This window comes from Rhinolophus sinicus, linkage group LG02 (assembly GCF_036562045.2).
Source record: "Rhinolophus sinicus isolate RSC01 linkage group LG02, ASM3656204v1, whole genome shotgun sequence".
Taxonomy (NCBI): Eukaryota; Metazoa; Chordata; class Mammalia; order Chiroptera; family Rhinolophidae; genus Rhinolophus; species Rhinolophus sinicus.
In genome coordinates, this window is record NC_133752.1 from 6,336,102 (window position 1) to 6,363,265 (window position 27,164).

A 27,164-nucleotide genomic window follows, 5' to 3' on the forward strand; every position below is an offset into this window, starting at 1 on the left:
TCGGGGAAGTGCACTGAAGGTTTAGAGAAACAGGATCTGCCCCAACTTTGTTTTCAGGAGATGGGTATGTGGAGAGCGTATCTGGCCTAGAGTCAGACAGGCACAGAGCTTCGTGTGTTTGCCTCTGCCACAAAAACTCTCTGTAAACTGTCCATGCCCAGTGGGAATGGTATGGAGACACGGCATTTTCTTGGACAATGGAGATAAAAATACCAAGCTTCCAGGATCATTGGATGATTAAACAGAAAACAACATAAGTGATCCTTGTTACTTCTATACAAATAGAAAACTCAGGAAAACATGAGAAAGATAAGATCAACACTCCTGAAATCAGAATGAACAACTGAAGATGTGTAATTTGGACTAAGCTATGCAGCTTAAACTCCTGGTGCTCTAGGGAAATAGAGGTGAAAGGTGGGGCTCAGAACAGCTAAAGAAATCAAGAAAAACTTCAGGGGGTATGGTGGAACTGATGGGAGAAATAAAAGAATCAGATGACAATATTTTCGGCCATTTGTGTTAAGTAAATTTCACATATATCCCATAACCCTCATAAAACTTGTGCAGTGAGTTTCGCTCTACTTCATGTTGTTGCCACAGTTTCCGAGAGGTAAAAATCTCTGTTTCATACAGTGTGACTCACAGATCTTCCATCGAAATCACCTGGGTTGCTTGTTAACAGGAGATCTTGCATCCCCTCCAGTCCCACTGAATCATTTTCTCTTGGGATGAAACCGGAAATTTGCATCTTTGTAAGTTCCCTAGGCGATTCTTATACAATATAGTTAGAGAACCATGTTTTGCGTTATTACCTGTACATTGGGAATTGCCTGAGGACCTTGAAACATACCCATGCCTGTGTGGACTCCAGAGATAAGGATTAAATGATCATTAAATTGGGGGGTGGGCGTTGAAATTTGTAAAGGCTTTACAGGACATTGCAGTATTCAGCCCAGTTGGAAACCCACACCTAGGGTCCTCTTACATTTGTGGCAGTTATTCCAATACAGGGAAGGTTGCCAGATAAAATACACTCAGTTAAATTTGAATTTCAGATAAAAATGAATACTTTGTAAAACACTATATATGTGTCACCCTTATTATACTGAACATATTCATACTCAAAAAGTTATTTGATAAATCTGGCAATTCTTAAGTCCAGAGCTGGTGTTGGTAATACTAAAGCCCATGCCTTTTGTGCTGGGGTGTTTCCCTTTCTGAGTTTTAAAGGATCAGTGAAATTCAGATAGGGCAGACGCATTACCAAAACCATCATCCACAGACACCTCCCAATCAAAGTAAATTAATATAGCTACACGAATGCTGCTGGAAACACTATATATAAAGTGAGAATCCCTTGCTAAGTCAAGCCTTACCTGCTGTATTCATTGTCTACTTGCTGCTATAACAAATGATCAGAAACTTAGCAGCTTAAACCATTTATTATCTTTCAGTTCTGGGTGGGAAGTCTGACACAGTTCTCACTGAGATAAAGTCAAGATGTCTGGGTGTCCTTGGGGAGAATCTGTCTCCTTGACCTTTCCAGTTCCTAAAGGTTACCCATATCCAGGTCTCATGGCAGTCTTTTTCTGTCTTCAAAACTCATAATGTTACAGCTCTCTGACCATTCTGCAGTCTGTCTCTCTCTGACCACAGCTGGGAAAAGTTCTCCCCTATTAAGGATTAGATTTAGTTTGCCGGGAAAATCATGATACTTTCCTTATCTCTAGATCCTAATTTATTCACATTTTCAATGCCCTTTTTGTCATGTAAAGCAATGTATTCACAGGTTCTGGGCATTAGAGCACAAATAGACCTTTGGTGTATGTTATTCTTCCTACCACACCTCCTACTTTATTTCTTTCATGAATTAGATTTTTTAAAAGCTGATTCTCTGAAAACAATGCAAACTTATCTAATGTGATATAAATAAATATCCTTGTATAACATACTGCATTATGTCTGAAAGCTGTCACTAAACTTTTAATGTTTTTATCAGAATCAGTGGGAAAGAGGTTTAAAGGGAAAGTTGAAAAGATGACTATTTATTCTCATCAACAAACATACAGCGCTCACCCTGTGTCAGGTGTTATTCTGAGCGCTTCAAAGATGTGACCTCATTTATTCCTCATGTCACAGCCCAATGAATGAACTGATAATGTTCTTCCCATTTTACAGATAAGAAATTAGGTCCAGAGAAGTTCATAACTTACCCGCGTTTATCAATTAGAAAGTGGTGGGCTGATTCCCAAAACAGCATTTCAGACATTCTTCTCTCCTTTAAGCTTTTGTTATGCTTACTTCCTCCAGTGACAAAATGACCAAGACTCAATGAGTACTCAACTATAGGATAACATTTAGAAATTTCTGCAACCTTTAGTTTGAAAAATATGAGCTGGAGTAAATGACTATCAGCATTTCTTAAAAACTACTTAGTAAGGGGAATGTGAATCTGAAGAAATCTTGGGTCATGGTTTAACTAAACATTTAATTTACTTTAGGATTTGGTTTAGGTTATCGGACTATCATTAGATGGGACTCAGTGAGTCTAAGCAATAAGTAAGTCAGGACCATGAAGGCTCAGGTAGGACCCAAAGCCACCGCCTCAGAGAGTTAGGGACCAGGGAGTGAGATTTGAAGTCCCAGGTGATTATGAGCTCAATAAAAATGGTTAAGTTTGTGAGATTTCTATTCAGAGAGGTTGATGTTGTTTGGAAAGGCAGTAAAGCCAAAGTCCAATATTAACCTCATCTTTGCTCTTCAGAAACTCCCAGCAGAAGCTCAATTCTGTTCCCAGCAGTTGTCTATGTAAGTGCAATATACATTTCCAAGGCCTATTTGTGTTTCTACTTATTGCACTGTGAGCATTTAGTCAAGCCATCAAAAATCTGTTTTGGAACCGGTGTTCCAAGTCAAATGCATACCCTGCAATGTCATTCTTGTTGGAAAGACATTGATGAAAAGAAAATGAAAGCAGAAAAACAAACACCGCTAGATCAATGTCTACCTGCCAAGTCTTCTTTGTCATTATAGAAGCACCTGGAATTTATTCAGGTGAAGAAAACCCAATAAGTAATGAGTTCTATAATTAAAATTAAGGTGTTGTTTCTCTTTTTGTTTCATTGCTTATCGTCCGAATGTTTGCGGTATATTCCATTTACCCCTCTGGATTCACTTTCCACCTTGTCCTCTCTGGGAAGTATCCTAGAAGACTGTCTTGTATAAACTGCATCAAATGGGCTTCTTATCCTCTGGCTTCTCATTGGCTTTGGTCAATGGGATGCATCAGCAAGGAAATGGAGGTAAAAGGAAAGAGAGGTATGTGGCGGGGGGAGTATTTATTCCTGTGGTTTCCTCTTGGCCCAGCAGCAGCTCAATAATGACCATGTCCCTCTTTGAAATACAGCATCTCCTGTGGGAGTTCCTCTCCTATAGCCTTAGCTTTCACTGGGTTCCCATAACTGCTTTCCTCTCCTTCCCACTAGGTGTGGCCTGGATTACCTATTCTCACTGAAGTTATTCTAGGTGCAATAGATGGAGTACAGAACGAGAGGGGAAAAAAATCCCTCCTTCCTTGAGTTTATAATCTAATGGGAAAAAGACAGATGATAAACAAATTAAAAATAAAATATGCCAGATGGTGACCAATGTTATGAAGAAAAATAAAGTGGGGAAGTGGAATAGTGCTGAGGCAGGGAAGGTATGCCTATTTTCAAAAGGTGTTTGGGGAGGCATGAGTGGCATTTGGGTAAAGACTTGAAAGAGGTGAAGAAGCAGCTATGAAAATATGGGACATAACAGCAGTCCTCAGAGAGGGGAGAGTGTATGAAAAACACAAAGACAAGGTCATTCTTGGGCTGTCCAAACAACAGCAAGGGGTCAGTGTGGCTGGAGGAGAGTGAAGGAGGGGACAGTGGAGAGCAGAAAGTCACTGGGGGCATTTCATGTACTATAAGAAATGTGGCTTTTATCTTGAAGGATGGGAACCTTTGGAGGAGTCGTGCTGAAGAGTTATGTGATCTGACTTACTATTTAAAATAGTCACTCTCACTTTTATCTACAGAGCATTTTTCATTCATGTGTAAAGAAAGATGAACTATTAAGAGTTATTGCAATAATCCAGAGAGAGACCATAATGGTTTGGGTCAAGGAGTGGCTGGTGAAAAATGGTTAGAATCTGGATTTATGAAGAAGGGGTATTCAACAGAATTTTTGTATTAGTCAAGGTTCTCCAGAGAAACAGAACCAAGGGTTCTCTCTCTCTTTCTCTCTCTCTTGCTCTCTTGCTCTCTCACTCTCACTCTCTCATCTATCTGTCTATCTATCTATCTATCTATCTATCTATCTATCTATCTATCTATCTATCTATCATCTATCTATCGAGAGATTTATTATGAAGAATTGGCTCATGTGATTATGGAGGCTAAGAAGTCCTGTGATCTGCCATCTGCAAGATGGAGGACCAGGAACACAGGTGGCACAGTTGCAATCTGAGTCTAAAGGCCTGAGAATCAGGAGAACCAATGGTTGAAGTCCAAGTCCAAAGGCCTGAGAACCAGAAGAGCAGATGATGCAGTTTTCTGTCCAAGTGTAGGAGGAGGTTGATGTCCCAACTCAAAAAAAGTAAGGCAGAGAATATCTGAAGGGTGAAACAAAGGGGTTAAGAATGGCTCTAAAATTTTCGACCTGGCCAATTGGGAAAATAAAGTCACTATTATTTGAAATGGAGAGATTTTAGTAGACACAGATGAGGTGGGGGTAGGACATAGCAGGAAATGAGTTTTAGATGTCAGGTTAGAAATGTCTCTTACTCCTCCAAATGGAAATGTCAGGGAGGCAGGTGAAGCTACAAGTCAGGGTTCCAGAGTCCTGGCTAGAGATGCACTTCTGAGATTTGCCAGAGCAGGGATGGCATTATGACACCGTGCATTTGGATGTTATCCCTTAGAAAACAAGTACAGATGAAGAAAGCACAAGGCCTGAGGCTTGTTTAGATGCCTTGGGAATGGGGAGAAACAAGCCAAGTAAACTGAAGGGGTTGCCTAGAAGAAAACCAGAGAATGAGGTGTCCAAGAAGTCAAGTTAAAAAAGTGTGATCCAGTGCATTAAGTGCTAATAATTCAAGCCAGATGGACTGGGAATTGAGCATTAAATTAGCAACATGGAGGTCCTTGGAGAATGAAACAGGAACAATATCTGTGGAGTAGCGGGGTGATCAAACTGATGGTTGAGTTCAAAAGGGGATAGGAGAAAAGGATTTGGACAGAGTGAATGTCAACCACTCATTGAAAATGTAACTGTAAATTGGATAAAGACAAGGGGTGCTAATTAGAAGTTAAGATGTAGAATCAAGTGAGGACTTTATTTGTTGAATGGAAAAAATACTGCATATATAATTTTAATCATACTGATCTGGAATAAAGGAGAAAGTAATAGTGCAGAAAAGAAGGAGGAAATTGCCAATTACGTTCTTGAGTTCTTGAGTAGAGAAAAAGAATAACATTAACACTGGGCAACAGAGCACCTGACTCATTGAACTTGGTCCCAGGAAAATCAGAATTGATTGGGAGGCTTCTCAGCAGATTAATGTGGGTCAATGATAAAAGATGACTCATATCCATGTCTGATGTATGTAAAACTATTCAGGAATGTTTTTGCCCAGTAAAAAGATGTCTGCCTTCTTTTGACTGAGAAGATACAAGAAAAAACATGCAGAGGTATGACTCACTGGTGTAAGGGAAACTCTTGGCTTGATTGGGATTATTAAATTAGGAAACTCCTTTTACATTTTGACCTGTAATCTGTGCATCTGTCTCCGTTACCCACTGAGCCCATTCCTTGCTTTATGGGCCTCATGGCGGCACTTTCCATGATCCATGACAACTCTCATGTGCTCTCAAGTATTGTCTGTTTCACAGTAACCATCTGCATTCCCCCAAACATTTTTAATTTATTTTCATTTTTAGACTCTCCGCAAATTTGGACACACTCCTCTGACCGTTTTTCTGCCTGCCAACATCATTTTTAATGCATGGTTCTTGGAGGTGACACAAGGATCTAGCCTTAATCTGAGCAGCTTGCGTTAAACCTAACTCTGATTGCCTTTTCCCTGGTCACCTCATTTCCATTAATGTGGCCCAATGTTACATTAGGTCTCTTGGTAGCTATTTTAGGCTGATGGCTCATATTACTCATCTCGGAGCCATGCTCGTGTGTTGAGACAATATCACCTGCGGCCTTGATCTGCATTATCTCCTCTAGCACTCAGGTCAGTCTGTGGAACATGTGCAGTTAATATCATTTACAGAAGAGGAAACCAGGACTTAGCAAGTCTATGGGATGTATCGAAATCCTACAGCTAGTAATCAACCTCAACCTAACATCCCAGCTCTGTCTGTCCAGGAACCTGGCTATGTCACTGCTCAAGGCTGTCCCCAAACTGAATGATTGTAGGACAAATATGGATGAGGCAAAAAGCGATATGAAATGTGGTTGTGGAAGAGGTGAGACAAGCTAATGCTGCTTTACAGGAATTTGTTTATTCCAGAAATCCTTAGGCAAGGAGCATATCCCTTCTCGTTGGTGGACGTAGCACTTTCTGCAGGGCTTTGAGAGCTGGAGTGAAGCAGGAAATGACCTCCATTGAGGGAAAGGTCTGGTTGGTTAGTTAGTTAGTCAATGCTTTCCTCCTATAACCCAAGACAACACCCTGGTTCTGACGAGCCACCTTCCTGCCCAAGGGTGTGTGAGGGAAAGGAACGCAAGGGCTGCAAGTCACTACTCATGGGAAGAGTTTCGGCCTCAGATATCCGTTAAAAGGCAGAGGTTGAAATGATATTCTTAGGATCGAGTTTCTTAAATTGGTACATGAACTTAGTAGTACTGTAACCAGAGTATGTAAGTGGAAAAAAAAAAAAAAATGTAGGGTTATCCAAGCAAGTTGTCACAGAATGCCCAAACAGAGGTAATGGGAACAGCATAAGATTTTAATAAAGCCATCGTAATGGCAAAAAAGGGAAACAAAACAAAACAAAATAAGAAAAAACAATGATGTGATTTAGCCTAAAAAACAAACCGTTACATGTTTGGAATTTCAAAAATAATAATTACTGCTACACCCAGTAGATATCCTGGCAGCCACTCCATCCTCAACCCATCATTGACCTTGACCCTCTGGCAGCTTTCTTTACGTCCCCCATCCTTAATCCCACCTGGGAGCCTCACCAGGGCTACAGTGAATGAAGCTCACGGCAACATTATAAAGACGACATCAAGTAACCCCTGCACCAAAACGGCCTCATCAAAATGACTACAGCACAACGTCCTGCTGTGAGAGGTGATTACAGCTCAACATAGACCTGTGGGTCAGAGATTTGGAGGTGGACGGAGAGCCCAGCAGAAATTAAGGCACTCACTGGGGAAGCCTGAAAACAAATCATCGGGCAAAGGTCCCAGACAAAGGCCAGAGAGCAAAAGCTGCAAGCAAAGCCACTTGGTAGGGAGAGGGTAACACTGGGTTTAAATCCTCCTCGGCTGATCACAGGACAGGTGATAAAGGTAGGTGCTCAGACGAAGGAGAAGGAGAGGGAAGAGCATCTTCACATTTTAGCCACCTCACTCACTCCATTGACTCTTTCTATCCACTGTTCAAACCAGCCCCGCTGAGGCCGAACATTCCCTAGACAGCCCCGGTGTGGGGCCATCTCTGGGCTGCGACTCACAGAGATGCCCCTTCCCATTCTCTCTCAGTCCGAGTGAGCTGTTACTGGACAGCCCAGCTCCCACGCCACATTAATCTGGCATCCTTCTCGGATCCCTGGGTGCAGAGCTAATGTGGTCCCGTCTGTCTCACAAGTGCCCGCACATCTCCTCCTGCCTGGCCTTCAGGCACTGCAAACACTCACACAGAACTCTGCTTCCATCACGTGGTTCTGGGGAAGTCTGGAGTCATGGCCAAAACCAGGTTTCTGGGCACTCGGGATGCCATTAGGTGTGTGCTACTTCCTACACTGACTACAAGTCGTTTGCCCTTGCTGTGCCTCAGTTTCCTTGTCTTTAAGAATTACGTGAGAGAGTTCATGTTGAGTGCTTAGGACAGCGCTTGGCACAAAGAGAGTAGATGTGACTTGCACAAAATGTGACTCCTTTTGCCCTCATCTTGACCTCACCTCCCTTGTGCACTTCAGTCCACCCTCAGGTCAGGGCACCTCACTACACTTCCATGTGTCCCCTTGAGGCTGTCCCCGCCCTGACTGAGAGCGTCATGCATGTTTTAGTTGAACTGAGTGCAACACTCCGCCAAAAGTTTCACATCTGGGATGGGCTAACTCTGTTGTAGAAGGAGCTTGCTATGATTATGGGTAATTCTGTCTGTATCAGTTTGCTTGGGCTGCCATAACAAAGTACCCACAAACTTGGTGGTGGCTTAACCAACAGAAATTTATTTTCTCCTAATTTTGGAGGCTAGAAGTCTAAGACCAAGGTGTCAACAGGGTTGGTTTCTTCGGAGGCCTTTGTTCTGGTCTTGTAGGTGGTTGTCTTCGTATTGTGTCATCCCTCTGTGTGTGTCTGGGTCCTCATCTCCCCTTCCTGTAAGGATGCCACGCTATTGGATTAGGGCACACCCATCTAACCTCATTTTAACTTAATGATCTGTTTAATGACATGCTCTCCAAATCTGGTCACATTCTGCAGTCCTGCAACTTAGGACATCAAAATATGAATTTTTGGTGTACACCATTCAGCCCACGACACAGACTGTGAAAACATACAAGGCTAGAATTTCCTGTTGGAGCAGCAATAATTAGAGTGCATCAGAAGCAAGTCAACACTCTTCCAAGAAATGCAGGAAACAGGGAGATAGCTGTCCTACCCACACAGTGGACTGAACAGCAGGCAGCTGAATCATGGGAGGTCTTCCAACCTGGCTTTCTGGGGGAGGCACTGAGTGTGGTGGGGGACTGGGGGCTCTAGACACAGAGACGGATGGATCCCTACCCTGGCTCTGCCACCAACTGAAAAGCAGTGTCTCCCTCAGCCTTCGTAAGACTCTTTCCCTTCTGTAAAATGAACCAATGCTGATAACTGCCTAACAGAACAGTTAGGAAGGGTAAATAATACCATGCATAGAAAGTCGTTTTCATAGTACAGGATGCATTCTACATGCTTATAAGTGAGAATTTTGATTATGGTTTTTAATGATAAGTTATTATCTTATTACTATAATTAATAGATTTGTCGTTATTGTACAGGGTAGGAAGGAGGAGCTTGCTTTTCTCCCCATCACACTGAATGTGCCTTTTTCCCATTGTGGTTCACACTCTTCATTAAGGTTCTCTTAGGAAACCAGTGTCCTCAGGATTGGTGGCACAGGCCAGTGGCTGAAGACTGGTAGCAGGGTGGAGATCCAAATTGGTGGACATGGCTAAATTAGCAAATGCTACTAATCGGGGTTGTTTTGTTGTTGTTGTTGTTTTCCCTTGTTGTTGAACATTTCTCAGCACTTCCCTGATATGGAAAATGCACACAAGAGTGCTCATGGCACCCCTCCCAATGCTGATGAGCGTTTCTGAGCTCTATAGTAGGCATCACCTTCTCTTCCCAAAATTCCTCTGACACGCTCTGACTCCTGTATCTGTAAGCTCTTTGGGATCCATGGTTTCACTGGGTCATCAGTCTTGGACATTCATCCTGGCTTCAAGAACCCACTTGGCGGCTTGCTCTTCTCCACAGCCTGTGAGAAAGTGATTGTGATGGACTGAATGCCTGTGCCCCTCCCCCACCCCACCATTTCTACATTGAAGCCCTAACTCACAGTGTGACGGCGTTTGGAAATGGGGCCTTTGGAAGGAAATGATGGTTAGATGAGTTCCTGAAGATGGGGCCCCATGATGGGATTAGTGTCCTTACAAGAAAAAGAAGAGAGACCAGAGCTCCCTCTCTCTACCATGTGAGGACTCAATCAGAATGCAAATGTCTGCAGACCAGGATGAGGATTCTCACCAACAACTCAACCATGATCGTGCTCTGATCTTGAACTCCTAGCCTCCAGCACTGAGAACAGACGTTCCTGTTGTTTAAACTTCCCAGTCTACGGTATGTTGTTAGAGCAACCTGGACTCACTAAGACAGTGATCTTCTGCCCCAATCTGTGTTGACCAGATGACTGAGTCACTTAGGAGATAATTCAGTGAGGAAACAACAGCTGAAGTCCATGGGGAGATGGTAGTGTGTGGCTGAGAGTGAAGGTGACTAACAATGAACAAACGTAGGATGCATTTTGAGACTAGAATGGACAAGCTTTGCTGATGGATTGGATATGGTCTGAGAGAATATAAGTCAGGGATCATTCCCAGCTTTGGCCTGAGTAGCTTTGTTAAAAAATGGTATTGCCATCTACTGAGCTAGGGAATATGGGAAAATGGTCAGGTTTTGGCAGGGGAATTATAGAGATACATTTAAGCATGTTATGAAAGAGATGCTCATGAGACATTAAGGAGGGATGTCAAACTGGGAGTTTGATATCTGAATATGGTTTACGGTTGTCTGTCCAAATCGTCAAGTCCTGCTGATGGCAATGGAAAGGCATGGAGAACTCTGGTCTTACCAGTGAGCTAATTTTGAGGGTGTGTGTGTGTTTCTGAAGGGAAGAAGAAAGGAAATAGGTTCAGAGGCGTGAACGGGGACGAGCAGATTAGGAACTGATACTGGTGAGAAAGTGTCAGGATGAAGAATTTGGTCCGAAACTTGGATTATCACTATCTTCTCTTAAAATCATGCCATTCCTTAAGTGATTAATTTAACGGATATTTATTGAGTGCTTATTGTGTGTCAAATCCTAAGGATATAGATTTATACTTTTTTGCTAAATTCTAGAATCTTCTTTACCATCTATGATTCTTCTGGGACAAAAGATTATAATTTACATACTATTTCTTATTTTTATCATGGAATCAAAATTTGAGTATGTCTATTACAAGGATTTATTATTCTGTAGAGGATAAGCATGGTTGTTCGGCCTAAAGTTGAATACTTCCAGTGTTAAAGAAAACATTACTTTTGAAGACAGAAGATTATTATTAATTGAAGTCAAGTCAGTTTCTCCCACTGAACAACTAGTGTTTTCCAGAGTTCCATGCACTATTTCACACATGTTTGTTTCCTGTCACCCACGCTGTACTGTGAATATCTGTGTTCTCTTACTGTTGGAGGTGTTCAGGCTTACATAGACTGAGTACCTTGTAGGATTCTATGTCCACAAGGAATAAACTGGTAATAGAAAATGATCTTGTGAGTCTACAATTAGGACTGGGCTTACAGTTTTGTCATTCTTGAGATTGAGGGATAGAGATAAACAAAGGTAAGGCGAAGAGGGTGTGTCACATATCAGCGTTTCAGGTTTGAGGTCCTTTGGCATAACTAAATGGAAAGGTCTAGTTGGCAATTCAATTCTCAAGTTCAAGGCTGGAGACAAGAAATACCAGAAAGCCATGGGGTTGCCCAGAGGGAGTGTGTGAAAAGAAAAGAATGGAGGTGGAGGAGTGGAATTCTAAGAACTCTCAACCCTTCAAGGGCAGGAGGAGGAGAAACATCCCATGAGAGGTGGTCGAGGCATTCAGTGCCTTTTCCAGATCTTATTTAGTTACAACATGGTTTGAAACAAGTGTCATGAGCCAATTTATAGATGAGAAAATATTGCCTCAGAAATCTTATGGGACTTGCCCATGGTCATAAAGCTAATAACCAGTAGACCTGGCATTTACCCCTGCCTTCAACAAAACAACAACAGCAATCTTTGGATTTCCACCTTCCAAGCTGTTTCAACTCTATCACCAGTTCTGACCATCGGAAAGTTGTTTCTCATATTGATCTGAAAGCTGAAAATCTCTCACTTCTAGGAAGTCCTTTTTTTTTAAAGTTTTTCTTTCCCCCCCAAAATGAGAGATCTTAGGAGTGGAGAAATGGGCCAGTGATGGAAATGAGGGGGCAGCACACACACAGCACACGTGCTGCCCAGTTCTTGTCTGCATAGCTTTAGCTGGCTCTCCTTGGACATCAATATTGCACTTGGTTAATTTCAGGTAGACACCACACCACTCCCCTCAGAGAGCCTTTGTACCACCTGCCTCAGTTACAGAGAAGAATGGCATGCAGTTAGAAATCATGGATTGTGAATTGGACGGGTGTGTTGCAACTTAGTTCCTCCACTAGTATCTAACCTTGGGGACATTTACAAACCTCACTAAAACTTATTGTCCTCATTCTGAAAATGAAGAAATAACCTATAACTAAAAAGTGTCATAATAGTAGCAGTAATGTTTGCCAAACAATAAGTGTGGGTCTGGCACAGAGCAGGAACTCAGAATATGCAATCCTATTTTTTAAAAATGCCAATTGATAAATATGAGAATCAGTGATTCTAGAGGTAGAAATGATCCATTTTTAGTTTTTCTTCCTAGAACTGAGGTTACACACAGCCTGATAGAATGAAAGCCCTAAATGAGTCCTAGATAGATGCTGCTACACGTCTCCTGATTGTAATAGTTGGGGCTCTGAGATGTGATGGGGCTTAGATATAGGAAAATGAGGGAAAGTTACAGGAAATGAGGGTGCAGCATGTTTTCTGGAAATCACATACTTAAAGAAGACACTGTTGCTCTTTGCTATCGGTCAAGCAGGGAATTACAAGGTTAATTAGAGTTATATGTTACATCATGAAAGTCAGCACACTGCAAAACTAAACATTCTCTAAGCACAAATTTATTGAGCATGTATTATTTCCAGTAGCCTGTCACAAAATGGTAAAACTGAACATCGTATAGAGATCATCTTAACATTGTTAAGGTGGCCTCGATTGGGATACTCCTGACGATTTGGGTGAAATAATTCTTCATTATCCCAAAGTGTTCCTCACATTGTAGGCTCTTTACCATCCTTATCCTCATTCACTAAATGTCACGGTGACAGTGAAAAATGCCTCTCCACTTCCTACACGCCCCCTGTGGCTACTGCCTGAGGATTCTCCTCTCGGACCCTTATTTTTCAGATGAGGAATGAAGATTCAGAAAAGTGTCTTATTCAAGTTCAGTTATTTCCTCTTGCTCTTAATTTTTCAACCAGGAAGCTCTGCAATTTCACTGCTACGTCTCGTATTAGCAAGTACTTAGGAGTATTAAGTCCTTTGATCAAACCTAATTCCTTTTTGAGAATCAGCAGTTAGAATTGTAAAGAAACTCGGAGTCCATCTGATCCAACCTCCTCCTTCGGCCACTGAAAAAACGAAGGCCAGAGAAAAAGATAAGTTGGTGGATTAAATGCAGCCTGTAGGAGGACGGCGATAACGCACCATTACCAAGGGAATGCATACTTTGGCGAAGTTGGTTTATTGTAGAGTGTTAATGTTGGAAATGACATTGAGGTTGGACAGGAAAAGAAGGTCCTGGGTAACGTTATGATTTATTCTGGAGGACAGGGTGGGTAACAGTGTCATAATGGGGGATGTGGTTGGCATGGGAGGCAACTAGCATAGAAAATACCATCAATACCAAGTTGATGTCCAAATTCCAAAGAGATAAAGATGAGGGCAGGGTCTCTGGTGTTCAGATACACATTTATTACTTAACACTAGCAATGGTAATTATGGGAGCTGTCATTTGTCGATACCTAACTGTGGTCCAGGCATGTAACCTTTCTTAGTTTATGTAACCCTCACTCTGTCCATAGAATAGTTTTAGTTTTAAAATAAGTAAACAGAGGTTCAGGGAAGTTCAGTAGTTGTCCAAAGTTGCACAGATGTGTTAGCAGAACTGGGATTCATTGAATCCGTATAGATTTCTTTGTATATGTCATTCTCAGTAACACCTATTGCTGAAATACAGATAAAGAAGAAAATAGCCGTGTTTTTGAGGACCTCAGCCCAGTGGGGAAGGCTACTATGAAGCAGACATACTGAGTGTAGGTTGAGGGCTCTCACTGAATTATGGGGGCTGAGAGAAGAGATGTGTCATCTAAACGGGTTGGTGTGGAATGAGATTTCAGGACATTTTCTTAGGAGACTCCTGCATTAGATTAGAATAGAGGAGCAAATTGAAATCTGTTTGAGGAACGAGGAATTAGGGTAGTGAGGGCTTGGTGCAGGGAAGAAGTGAGGACTCTTAAGGTGTGCAAGACCCAGGGGCCAGAAACCAGACTCCTTTTTGGAATCGCAGCTCTGATGCCTAACACATGAGAAAGCAAGGCATAGAGATACTTTTCCCTGCGTAAGTGACTACAGGATCAACAGCCTTCTGGAATAAAAGAAACACAAGGAGCAAGGTTGCAGGGAAGGAACCAGGCTCCAGGGTCCGACGTCTTGGTTGTGAATATCCACAAGTCGCCTTAAATATCTGGGAGCTGGAGCCCAGCACGCAGAGAGCTGGGGATCAGAGGCAGTCAGGCCGTTGGCTAGAGTCTGCCTGACCCATCTCTTCTGGGCATTTTCTGCTCTTTCAAAATTGTGTCTCTTCCTGTGCTCTCTCTCACTTCCACCCTCTCTCTGGCTACCTTGTCCCCATGCTTGACCCTCTCTGGGTGACTGTCTGTGCATTCCGTCTTCCTGTCAGGGCTTAAGCAATGGATCTGCCACTTTCTGTCATGTCGCTTAACTCCTCTGGGCCTCAGATTCCTTACATGTAAAATGACAGGTGTCTCCCCTGGAGTGTGGAGGGCCACATCTGAGATGTGAGAGATTGGTGTGAACGGGAATGAGTCATGCGAATCTCCTTTGTTGTTAATACTATTATACTGAATTTATCGTGAAGGATAAGGGTACATCAGAGTTCCTAAGTTTTGTGGCTTCCTATGTGTAACTGAGAAAAAATAGTTATTTGCATTTAAATACAAGTCTAAATCCCTCCAGTCCAAAAGTGGTAATAACTACCCCGAATGAATTATACATTTTCTAATTTTAAAAGGCCGTTTTATGGAAATGAGGTTATTTGTGCTGCGTGGTATGTTCTTCTTGTATCGATGCAAATGCCGAAGAGTGTGATTTACCCAAACGGCACCATCAGTGGGAGGGAAATTTAGGGACTTAGTTTGTATCACATTTTAAACAGTCTGTAAATACATTACCTGCAAAGCCCCTCATGAGGAGGGGGAAGAAATAACTATCGTGAGCATTTCATATTTTTCAGCTAAGTTTGGTGACAATTTGCTCTAGCTATCCAGGATGGAATGTGTGGTAAATCTGGAAGAAATGTGCTCTCATTTTCAAAGATTCAATGAGAGCTGATTTGTATGTACAATCCAGTATCATTTTGTGAATGTAAGTCTTACTCTGTATTTAGAGTCACTGTTTTCCAAATCTGAGTGTGTAAATCCAATTTACATATTCAATTACATCTATTTGAAGGCCACTGTTTAATAAAAGTTACCATGTTCGTTTTGGGAGTCCGTGGCAACAACCATCTCTTGCAGCCATGGCAAGCAGGAATGGCTGTCATTATTGGGGAATATGTGACTTTGAAGCCAGGAAAAAAAAAAAAAAGTGCCTACAAAGCCTGCGGTTACTTCTTGGCCTGGATCACACACTCTTTACATTGGGGGAAGAGAACGGGATGGGAGCAGGGCTGTAGTGGAAAAATTTCCTGAAAACTTTCTCATTATTCATTAATGAACGAAGCCCTTTCAGATGTAGAATAATCCCCAGGGAAGAAGAAAAGTACAAAATGCTAATGATGCTTTTCCCATGAAGTGTAAATAAGCACAGATTATTATTTTATTTTTTTTAAGAAATAAAGAAAAAGGGGAAACAACAAAAACAACTTCCGCTGGGAACCAACGTAAACTATATCTTGTGTGACAGTGTAGCAGCATTTCAGCTCTTGAGGTTTCACATTTCTTAATAGCAAAATTAGGAGGTTGTGCTAATGATGTCCAAAGCATAACACAGAACCCCTTTCTTTTTGAAAGAGAAGTAGAACCCCAATGAATACAATGGAGAGAACCAGTATTTCAGTAGTGACATTGACTTAATAAAATTCATGTTTGCTTGTTTTAAACTCAACCAATGGGAAGGAAGGTAATTGTTTTAAGTGCAGCAATGAGAAATGTGTACCCTTTTAGACACATTTTGGTAAAAACTGGAATGGATAACATGGATCCTGACTGGGGGCAAAATATTGCTGGTAGTTCTCAGCCCAAATATAAATCTTTGGACCTGTACACTCAGGTGACTTGCAAAGAAAGAGTTGCCCGCGTCTGTGCAGCAAACATCTGCCATGATGTGAATACCAGTATCCTGAATTTATCATTAAAAATAAGGATATAGCTCAGAGAAATAACTTCTCAAGATGCCTCTGGAACTCAGAGAAAATCTGAAGCTAAGAGACTGTCCCAGTGGCCAGACCTTCATCTGGAAGACACACTTGGACCCGGTCCGGTGTGTTTACATCATGAGAGAGGGAAACCCTTCAGGCACAGATGTAGGAAATGAACAAAGGGAATGAGATGATGCAGTGCTGGCCCTTTGAACACAGGAACTTTCTTCAGACAGAGAATAGAATGTGCCCCTTACATAATGCAGGCAAGGCAGTAAACTCCTCACTCACCAAGTGAAACTTGGAGAACACCACACACTTGCACACCCCCCGCCCCCCCCCAATGCAAGTGGCTAGTAGGGGACTGGACGGTACGAGGATCACAGTTGCTCTTCCCATGTGCCCTGAACTAGCAGAGTGGTCGCAATTCTTTCTTCCCTATGGGATTATCTGTTATGGGGTGAAATGTCATTTATTCTTCAAATCAAAACACTGAGAATAAAACAGAACACTATTGTTAATAAAGCTAGGGCAATGGGTTAAAAAAAAACAGAACTGTTTGGAGCAAACCGGGATGTTGCCACTTTCAACTGATGTCTTTTGTCATCTCAAAAACCCTGTGTTCCCTCCACTTATGCCCCCAAATGGCCCCTGATTCATGTACCCATATTCCCCAGCATCTGCAAGTTCTTTAGAGGTCATGTTTTCCTGGTATCCCCCATGATGGCAGGAATTTCCCAGGTGTGCAGTAAAAAGTTGTTGTACTAAACAGAACTGTTTTCACTCCAAAAAAACCGCTGCCTTCTACCGCTACTTAACTGTGTGCTTTGGACCTTGGGTGCCTTGTTTGTAAAAAGGAAAATTGAAATATGTTTGCTGAGAATAATGGTCAGGCCCATTTTCCAGTTCCTAGAGGACTGCATATATGGCTGCTGCTTTTCCTCCTTCTTCTCCTCTTCCTCCCCTTCTCCTTCTCTTAATTTTCCTCCTTTTCCTTCTTTATATTCCTATTCTTATTCTAAAACCTTAACAGGTGAGTCAGCCAAAGAATGATCTCATTTGAGTAACATGCAATGATTCAGAAATCCACAATATGCATAGAAGGATATTTGTGATTTGGAATTATGGGACCAAGAAGTAATTTTTTCAATGCCCACACACATTTCTTTCCTCAGTCCTTTCTTTCTGGATCCTATGTATCACTTTGATTACCACAGTTTTATGATATTAAGGTGCCCATGCAGGCATTTTATTCCTGGGAGAGGCCTATGTCCTGACTTGGTCATAAACCAAAAGACTTAACTACCAAACTAGGACTGCTACTCAGGGGCCAAGTGCAGAAAAAAGAACAAGGTGTCAACACTGCCTTGCCCAGTTGTGTCTTCTCTGAGATTCTATGGCCATTTTATCAGTCAGAGTTCTTGGTTGCAGAAAACAGAATTCACTCCAGTTTGTTCAAACAGTAAGATTGTTTAATGGGTATAGAGCTTCAGTTTCATAAAATGAAACGAGTTCTATGCATGGATGGCGGTGATGGTGGCACATTACGGATGTATTTAACACCACTGAACTGCACACATGCAGATACGATAGTAAAATTCTCTATGTCCATTCATATCATTGCAAATGGTAAGATTTCATTCTTGTTTGTAGCCAAATAATACTCCATTGTATGAATGTACCACAGTTTCTTAATCCAGTCATCTACCGATGGGCATTTCAGTTGTTTCCATGTCTTGGCTATTGCGAATAGCATTGCAATAAACATAGGGGTGCATGTATTTTTTTTGAGTTAGCATTTTGGATTTCTCTGGATAGATACCTAAGAGTAGAATTGCTGGGTCATAACATTATGCTAAGTGAAATAAGTCAGACGGAGAAAGGCAAATACCATATGATCTCACCTATATGTGGAATCTAAGAAACTGAATAAATGAGCAAAGTAAATAGTCTTTGAGATATAGAGGAAAAACTGATGGTTGCTAGATGGTTACTAGCACTCTCATGAGGGAGATGGAAAGGATTAAAAAAGAAATTCTACCTTAAAAAGGTGATGGATTTACATTGTAAGGAACTAACTATAGAAACACCAAATGTATCTACTCTGTGATACTTATCCTCTAACTCTTTTCATGCTGCAGAGTTTCAGTGGAGAATTCTTGTTTATCTGTATGTTTCTACCAGCCATCCTTTTGTCCCTCTTACCTCAGCCCTGTGCCTAGTTCACCTCCCTGCCTTTGTGTGGCCTGGTCTCACTCTCTCTCTCTCTCCCTCTCTCTCTTTGGTATACAACTCCATTTTACAGCACCTTTAAAAGCGTGAACTGGGTTATCGTAAAATACTCCAGGGAAATCTAATCATAGCTTTAGCCTCGTATCTACCTGTGCCATTTCCCTAGCACATGACTCTACCAGGTGTGCCATTCCTTATCCTGAATTCTCTGTAGAGGACAACAGTCACCCGTCTGCATGTGCGTCCCATCCTGCTACTGTAGACAAGGAAAGTCAGCAGGCCACGCAGGGCATCTGGGGTTACGCTTGCCACCAACTAACCTGATCAACTCACCTTTAACAGCCCAAAAATGTCCGTCTAAAAGCAGGCTCCTTGAACTCTCCGATTCACTTTAAATTTTAATTCATGACCTGCCCCTAATTCTTTTGGCTTCTGATCCCAAGTCATTTGTTACTGTTTAAAACCAGGTGTGGTCCTGGGGCCCAGTATCTGGCACTAGCTTCTCTGGCTCTGACCGCTGATATCCTTCTGGATCACAACTCATTTCTCACCACTTGATTGTGATTCTACCCTTCCAGGCTCCTGGCGATGACCAGCTCCCACTGCCCAGGAGGCCAGTCTTTTCACTACGCCTTAATTGAGATCCCCTCATAATCCATCCCCAAACCCAGCCGTCTCCCTCATAGAGTCCACGGAGCCTACGCTAGCTTATAAGAGAAGTTTAACAATGTGCCCTGCAGGCATAGTTAACTTAAATGAGCTCGAAGACGTCACTCAAATATCATCTTCTTGATGGGCCTACCCAGACTGCCCTGCTTAAAATGGCAACAATCTCCTCACCCTAGCAAATCCTGATGACCTTTATCCTGGTCTGAATTTTCTTTCTCCCTTACCGTTTATTGCCTTCAAATGTATGATATAATTTTATAAATTTATTATGTCAATATTTTATCATCTGTACTATCCTGATGGAATATAATGCTATGAGGGCAAGGCTGACTCTTGTACTCCAAGAACATAAAACAATGCCTGACACATAGCAGGCAGACAATAAATATTTGTTCAATGGCTGAATGACATGTCTAGAGTTCTGGACTGTGTCCCTCTTACTGAGCTACATGGTGGCTTCTGCTTCTTCTTTGAAGTTTGTGAGTCTCCATGTAGAAACTCATGCCCAAGAATATGACCGAAAAGCATGCAATACTGTTTATGTCAACCTTCTCTGCTGTACTGAGTAAAAAAATAATGAATGCCTGCAATTCTCAAAGGCTATTGAAGGAGTTTAATTTAAATAGTGGATGATTAATCAGATGTGACTTTTGTAGATTTGCCTATCAGTGAACAAGAATTCTATTCTGTGAAAATGGTATATTTTCCACCCTGAGATTTGACCAACAGTAAAACAGTTTCTCTGGTTTCGAAAACTGGAGGTTCACATGAACAGAATTCTAGCAAATGATCCCTTGTCTCCCCTCCCGTCTTTCAAGTACACACTTCACTCTTTAGTTTGACTAAAGATTTCTTTGAAAACATTTAGGAGAAGATGACCCAAATGAAGGTCTCAAAATGGCAGCAAGAATGTTAACAAGCTGTTACAAGAAAGTACGAGAATGTGCACTTAACTGTTGGCCGTCGTCTCCACTTCCCTACAGAAGGAAGAACACGGCATTTTATTGACTTCTTGTTAATTGGGCGAAGTCATCAAATAGTGTGACACATCGGTTCCACATCTGCAAACTGGGCAACAGCAGCCTATAAAGTTCCTGGGAGGGAGAGATGAGGATGCATGCGTGAAACTCCTGGTTACCGTCTGGTCTGTGATGGGTAGTGACACATGCTAGTGAGCGCTGCTTCAGTTCCTCCGTCCCACTGAACCCTCACTGTGCTTCTCCCGAGTCTGACACGCGTGCTCACTCTACCCCATGTCTGCTCCCTCAGTGTCCTACGAAATCGTCTGCACATCAATCATCCTAAGCTGACTTTCCCCCTCACTATCCTTTCACTTGTATCTTTCTGTGAACTTAAAATCTTCCCTTTTGTGGGAGGGGCAGGGGTTGTGAGAGTTAGACATGTGTGTTAATGGCAAAAGAATAATGCTTCTTGGCTGTGGGGACAGAGCCCCAGAAAGCAGTTTCCAGGCTCTCGGCCTCACATAGAAAGGTGCTGGCTCAGGTAGTAAATGACCATCAACTGTGATTGCATGGCCATCAACTGTGGCTAGTCGGCCGTCAGCTGTAACCGGTGAGCCATTGGCCACTAATATAACTGCTGTGGCTACGCTAGCAGAAAATGGGGTCTAGCAAGAAGATGGTGGCTGAGCCTGCAAGTGGTGCAGTGAGGGTTGAGAATTGTGTGGCTCCTGCTTCCTGTGTCTCCAACCCAGCCTCCAGTGAGAGTATAGTGCCGCCAGAGAGAATACAGTGGTATGACTCCCCTACCTATGGCTCCGTGGGTGTTCCTTTCGGCCTCACCATATCCTGCGTTCTTATGTGGGGAGCGGGACCAGAGACCCCGCAGATCGCCCCACACGGCATTGGCACCTCTCCAAACTTAGCAGGACAGAATGCTGTGATCCTCTGGTGATGCCTGCCATGGGCCTGGCCTAGGTCACAGTGGACACGGGCGAGATTTTGGTCACCCTATACTAGGGTGAGATAGATGTAAAGGGAAGAGGGGAGAGAGGTCATGGTGAGAGCTTTCAGTTGAGGTGAGCTTAAAAACAACTGTGAAAAGTCCAGAAAGCACCTTGTATTGAAAGTGATGAGAGCACTACAACCAGTGTGATTACAGAGGGGCTGTGTGCTGGGGGAAAACCGATTGCATGTTGGGTGGAGTGGGGAAGGGGTAGATTTATGGGGCCTCTGACTATTAGATAAAGAGGATGATATTAGCTGAAAATAGAAAGGCCCATTTTTAAATCACTCTGTGAATGGAATAAGAAGAGGGAGCAAAGCTCATCTTTTACTTTAGACAGTCTATAAAAGCTAAGGGAGAGATGAGGGTTCACAAAATGAATGAGTTCTCTCTCCACCAGTCCCTAAGCTCTTGGACTCAGACAAGACTCCTGTCGTGTGCTGGGGAACTGAGGCCCGAGGAAGGAGGAGAGTCCGTGACCTTGTCAAAATGTGTTTCTGTGGGAATCAGGGCCTTGCTGTTTATCTTGTGAGATAAGCTCTGGTCAGGGTGTGAATATCTCTTTCTCCCTGAATGTTGGTGACTACATTTTTTCAACGTCAGCTCCTCAAAGATGTCGTTCTCTGAGCTGAGAAAGGGGTGTTTTCATACACAGGACTGTGAGTTCTGAGATGGTCCAGAAGAGTTTAAATAAATCCTCTTGATAGAGTATCAGAATCCTCTGTCAATTAAAATGACAACCTGCTCTCTTAAATCCACAAGCCTGTAAACAAGGCCTGGGTTTGTTTTAATTTAACAAAACCTTCACTTCTTTCCCAGTCTAAAAGTCACCTAGATACTAGAATGCAATGACAATAATTGTTCTTTCTTGCTTCACACAGTAGATCGTTTTTCAATGGTTAGCAGTATACCGCAGATATCCAGTGAGGCCTTAGCATACATGCTTTGACAAACACTTTTTTACACTAAAAAATGAAAAAAGCCACCTGCTGTGATATTAGACTTAATACTCTCATTTTACAGACTAAGACTGGACCTGGGGAGCTGTTTTATTTGTGTCTCCTGAAATAAATATAAAATCATCATTAATTAGTTCTAATCTTACTTTCTTGTTTTATAATTTAGAAGAAATATCTCTACTTCCTGTTCTCAGAACACGTTTGGGGACTGACTCTCCTTCTCTGGCAAACTCTGTTCTTGATGACTGAAATACTCTGCCTTTCTAAATCTCACTGGTATGCCAAGGGTCACCGGGAGTCACCAACCTACAAATGCAGTCTTGGTGAAAGCAGGAGACCACTATCGCCTTCACCTCAGGACTTTTCAAGATGCACTGGAAACCTGTCTTGTCCTATCTTTTATGTGTAATGATTTGGATATGTGTATAGTTGCTGTCTGCCCAAATGGGGACCAAGCGACACCTACCGTATGGGTTAAATTGCATCCCCCACCCTCTCCCAAATTCTTATGCTGAAGTCTTAACCTTAGTACCTCAGAACGCAACCTTATTTGGAAATAAAGTCATTGAACTAAGTAGCTAAGTTAACATGAGTTCATACTGGAGTAGGGTGATACCCTAAACCAAAAGAGTGATCGGTGTCCTCATAAACAGAGGAAATTTGGAAAGACATGCACACAAGAAGAATGCCATTTGAACATGAAGGCAGAGAGGAGGGTGATGGGGCTATGAGCTCAGTGCACCAAAGATTGCCAAGCACCCACCAGAAATTGGGAGTGGGGGATGGGGCAATGTCTCCCTCACAATTTCTAGCCTCCAGAACTGAACGACAATCCATTTCTATTGTTTAAGCCCTTCAGGGTGTGGTACTTTGTGACTGTAGCCTAGCAAACTAACTCACGTCCCATCAACATCATGCAAATAATGCCTCGGTGTGGTATTGGGATTCAGAAACACTGAATATTCTAATAAAATCTGTGACACGGGTCAGCTACATGTCACCTCATCTCTCTGAACATTAGCATTATATCAGTAACAGTGTCTATTTTGTTTTCTTTACTTTTTTCTGAGAATTGAATACGGTCACACATGTAAAGAATTTTTCTAAGCTGTAAAGCACCTGACAGATGTTAGCTATGACTATTTTTGTAGACAGCCAATGAATCTCTGTGGATGGGTTGAATAAAGGGAAATTAAATGTTCCTGATGTGAAACATATTTAGGTACCACCCTTACTGATGACCCCCAAAACACTAATCCTGAGAGGACCTAGTGAAGGCTGCTTGATGTAAATACAAATACTGTGCCTAAAAGGGCTCTAGGTCTTACTCCTTAGATTTATGCTCTAAACATTCATACACAGTGGTCCTCTGATCAGAAGCATCTGTGTCATTAGGGCACTTACTGGAAATGCAGAATGCCGGGGCCCGCCCAGACTTGCTGAATCTGAGTGTGCACGTAATAAGATCTCCGGGTGATCTGTATGTCAAACTTTGGGAACTGCTCTAAAATCCATTTCCCATGTAATTCATATTGCTAGAACATAAAGAAATGTAGTAATTAGTAAACATTCTTTCAGCCATGGCATGCAATGTTGGACAAAGCCCAAGCTTTACAGTTTGATGGATCTGGTTTTTAATCCCATATGCACCACATAGTTACTTAACGTGGCATATGTCCAAACAAGATGACCTGCTTTGGGACACCTCAGCCTCCTAGCCTCTAAAAGGGAGACAATAGTATTTAAGTTGCCCGGTTCTAGAAGAAGACTAGAAATAATGTATGTGAACCAATAGACATATATTAGATATGCAAAAAAGGCCTGGGATCTTGAATTGCTCACCAGGGCCCATTCTGGTCCTTCATTTCTGATTAGTTAATCACCGTGGAGAAAGAAATCAGATTTTCCAAGGGGGGTCCGAGATCTCAAAGGGTGTCAAGGAGTTTTCTTTGTAAATTTCCTCCCGGAGGAGGTACTTTATGACCTGAAGAGCTAGAAGGATTTGACTGTCACTGCGACTGTGCCAATATCCTCCCAAGGAAGCCTCCGAGTGTTTCTGCACCACCAGCCTTCCCTTGGAGAGAAGTAGCCATCCTTGAGATCTGGCATATGTTGCACCAACACCTCCTCTGTCTCAGAGGCCAGGGCCTCCTCAGCAAAAGGCACCATTCACTCAGGGCTCTCCATGGGAAGCACCTCTCTTGGATTCAACCAGCTCAGGCATCATTGAGCAGCAGCATTTCATTCCTGTGGAGATTGTTGTCACTTGATTTTATTATTTTGATCTTTTGAGCATCTTTTCAATGCCAACAAAAGTCAATACATTCTTCTGGGAGAAGCAGTCAGAGCATTCGTAATGAGCTGTGCCAAAGAGGCTCTGTCATCCGCGTAAACTCTGGGGAAACAGAGGCACTTTGTTCCCGGAGCTCACATGGTGTGACCCCCTTGCTGTGTGAAATGTTAATATTTTGCTTCGTGCTTGGCTCCGGGTGCCACTGCCAACACGGAGAAAGCTTTTGGGGAGTTTGCTGTACATTTCGTGAAAACTGCACGGAGCCAGGACAGATGTCAGTGTGTGAATCAGAGCGATTCTCTAGAATTCGTGACTGTTCACTTTATTCTTTAGCAACTCCCTAGAAGCGAAACATATATATTTGGAGAGAATGACGTGTGTTTTCTTTTTCCCATTCAGATGGTGATAGCGTGTGGCACGTGGATCAGGCTGGCAGCAGCCATGACTTCCTCTCCTGACTGCGTGGAGATGCCCGCACCATGCCAGTTCCCTCCTGCAAGTCCGGTAGCTTCGCCCACCTGTCCCGTGTAAGCAGCTCAAATTTTCCCAGTGAATGCACAGACAGCGATCTGTTCTTGAGATTTGGCAATTCTCTGTTGATTCTTTTCTTTGCTTTTTTTCCTTTTCTTTTTCTTTTTCAACTTTTCATTGAAATAAAGCCCACATCTGAATGTATTGACTGTCATATAAAGAAACATTTATATATAAATTAGTGGTAAATAGATACATTTACTTATTGAATATTTAGTCTCTACAAGTATCACTATATATTTGTTCGATAATATATAAATATTACACACAATATTTATAGTTTACAATACAGATATAATGTATCAGTACATATAGTTATTCTACAATAGGTAAATAATAAAATTATGAAAATTATATTGCACATTATATATAACACACATGGATGTGTTATGTAGTTATATGTTATGGGATAAAATGTAAAACAGCTGAGCCAGTACATGGCAAATGCTGGGTTCTCCTTTTTTCCCCCCACTCTACTCCTCATAGAGATGTTTTAATAAATTCCCCAAATGGGGCACATTATTTTCACCATGTTTGGGGAAGTGGTCAGATATGGGAATAGAAAGTGGAGTGAAAGGGAGACAGACTGGATTGGGGGTGCTGAGACCTGAAAGAACATATGTGTGTATCCTCCAAAGAGAGGTGGCCCCTGAGCAAACCAAGAGGAGGGAACAGAATGAACTACGGCTTTATTTATTTATGTATGTATTTATTTATTTATTTATTTATCTATTTATCTAGTCATTCATTCATTCATTCATTCATTCAATTATTAGGAAGTACAGTTCACTAACAAAGCAGAATAGCCAAATACTGTCACAATTGAAAAGAGGCGGTTGGTCTAGGTTACCACTCAATTTGACAGAGATAATGGGAGGAAGCTATTAAAACAAGAAGCATAACTTTAATAAGAATGATCCATGCATTTGTAAAGTTCTTTGACAGTTTAAAACCAACTTCCGATATGTAAATGGAAGTGCACTGATGTCTGCAAATTGCTTGAAAATGCATCCCAAAATAAGATGGATTGGTGAGTACTTGTAGAGTGATGGATGGATGGTGTATATAATCCAGGAAGTGTAGTAAGATGCTAATCATAAACTTCCACTATGGGTATTACAGTACATGGGTATTTACTGTAAATTTCTTTCAGCTTTGCTGTAGGTTTGAAAATTTAATAATAAAATGTTGGAAAAAAGGGACTTCACAGACTTGACCTCGTGCAATTACCTCTGCAGCCTTGGGAGCCAGCGATCATGTCCCTCGTTTCCTTCGGGAGGAAACTGAGGCTCCCATAAGTGTGTGTGTGTGTGTGTGTGTGTGTGTGTGTGTGTGTGTGTGTGTGATAACAGGTGTGGCAATCTATTGGGACATGGTGGTTAGGTGGAAGAGGTGACATTCTAACTCCGCTTTCCAGCACAAAATCCAAAGTGGTTGCATTGCTGAAGGGGACCAAGTTCAGGCTTTGGAATTGGTCTATGTCCAAATTTCACCTTTAAACTTCCTGTGTGACCTTGGACGGTGCTCTGAGCTCAAGTCTTCTCATCGATCAAAGGGTCAAATAATTCCCATCTGCTGAACATTAAACAAGATAATCTATATAAATCGAGGTAAGCTACACACTACTTTAAAACCCGGATGCAGTATATGTGGTCCCTCCATTCTCAGAGTTAAACTAGCCTCAGGCATGAAGAAATGAAGATAATTTATGACCAGGGAACTAAGAGGCTAGAATTCTTGGATTTTGCATCTCCAACACAAATATTGACTTCTCTTTGTTTCTAAAGTCAGTCACTCTACAGATGGACCCCTTGGTTTTGTATTTTATGGTTTGATGGAACCACTAATCATGCCACATTTTGAATTTTAAATGGTTTGGTCATATTTGCATTATTTCTGCTCTCTACATCTGCGTGTTTCGCATTTTACAATTAAATATCAACAGGAGGTTTCTCTTCCTTTGTTTTCATTTCTGTTTAATTTCTTCTCCATGATTTTTAATAAAAATGTTAATTAAGCTCCAACCCAAAGCTGACCTCATGTTGCTTTATTACTCGGCTTCTTCCTCCTTTCACTCCAAGCACCACTGCCTGTAGCTAAATGTGATGGAACTTCTAGCTTTTATCAAGGAGTTTTTAAAGATTTTTATTAAAATACTGCTAACACACAATGTTATATTAGTTTCAGGTGTACATCATGGTTAGTCAATAGTACCCA

At 42.0% G+C, this 27,164-nt stretch overlaps 1 long non-coding RNA gene across 1 annotated transcript in view; it reads left to right on the forward strand.

The window, feature by feature from the left end:
* Nucleotides 1–25,091, forward strand: part of LOC109452138 (uncharacterized) — a 119,482-nt gene extending 94,391 nt beyond the window's left edge. Inside the window, exon 3 of the long non-coding RNA XR_012492631.1 lies at nucleotides 24,816–25,091. This is a non-coding gene — a long non-coding RNA (uncharacterized LOC109452138). The remainder of the gene's footprint in view (nucleotides 1–24,815) is intronic.
* The last annotated feature ends 2,073 nt before the right edge of the window (nucleotides 25,092–27,164 follow it).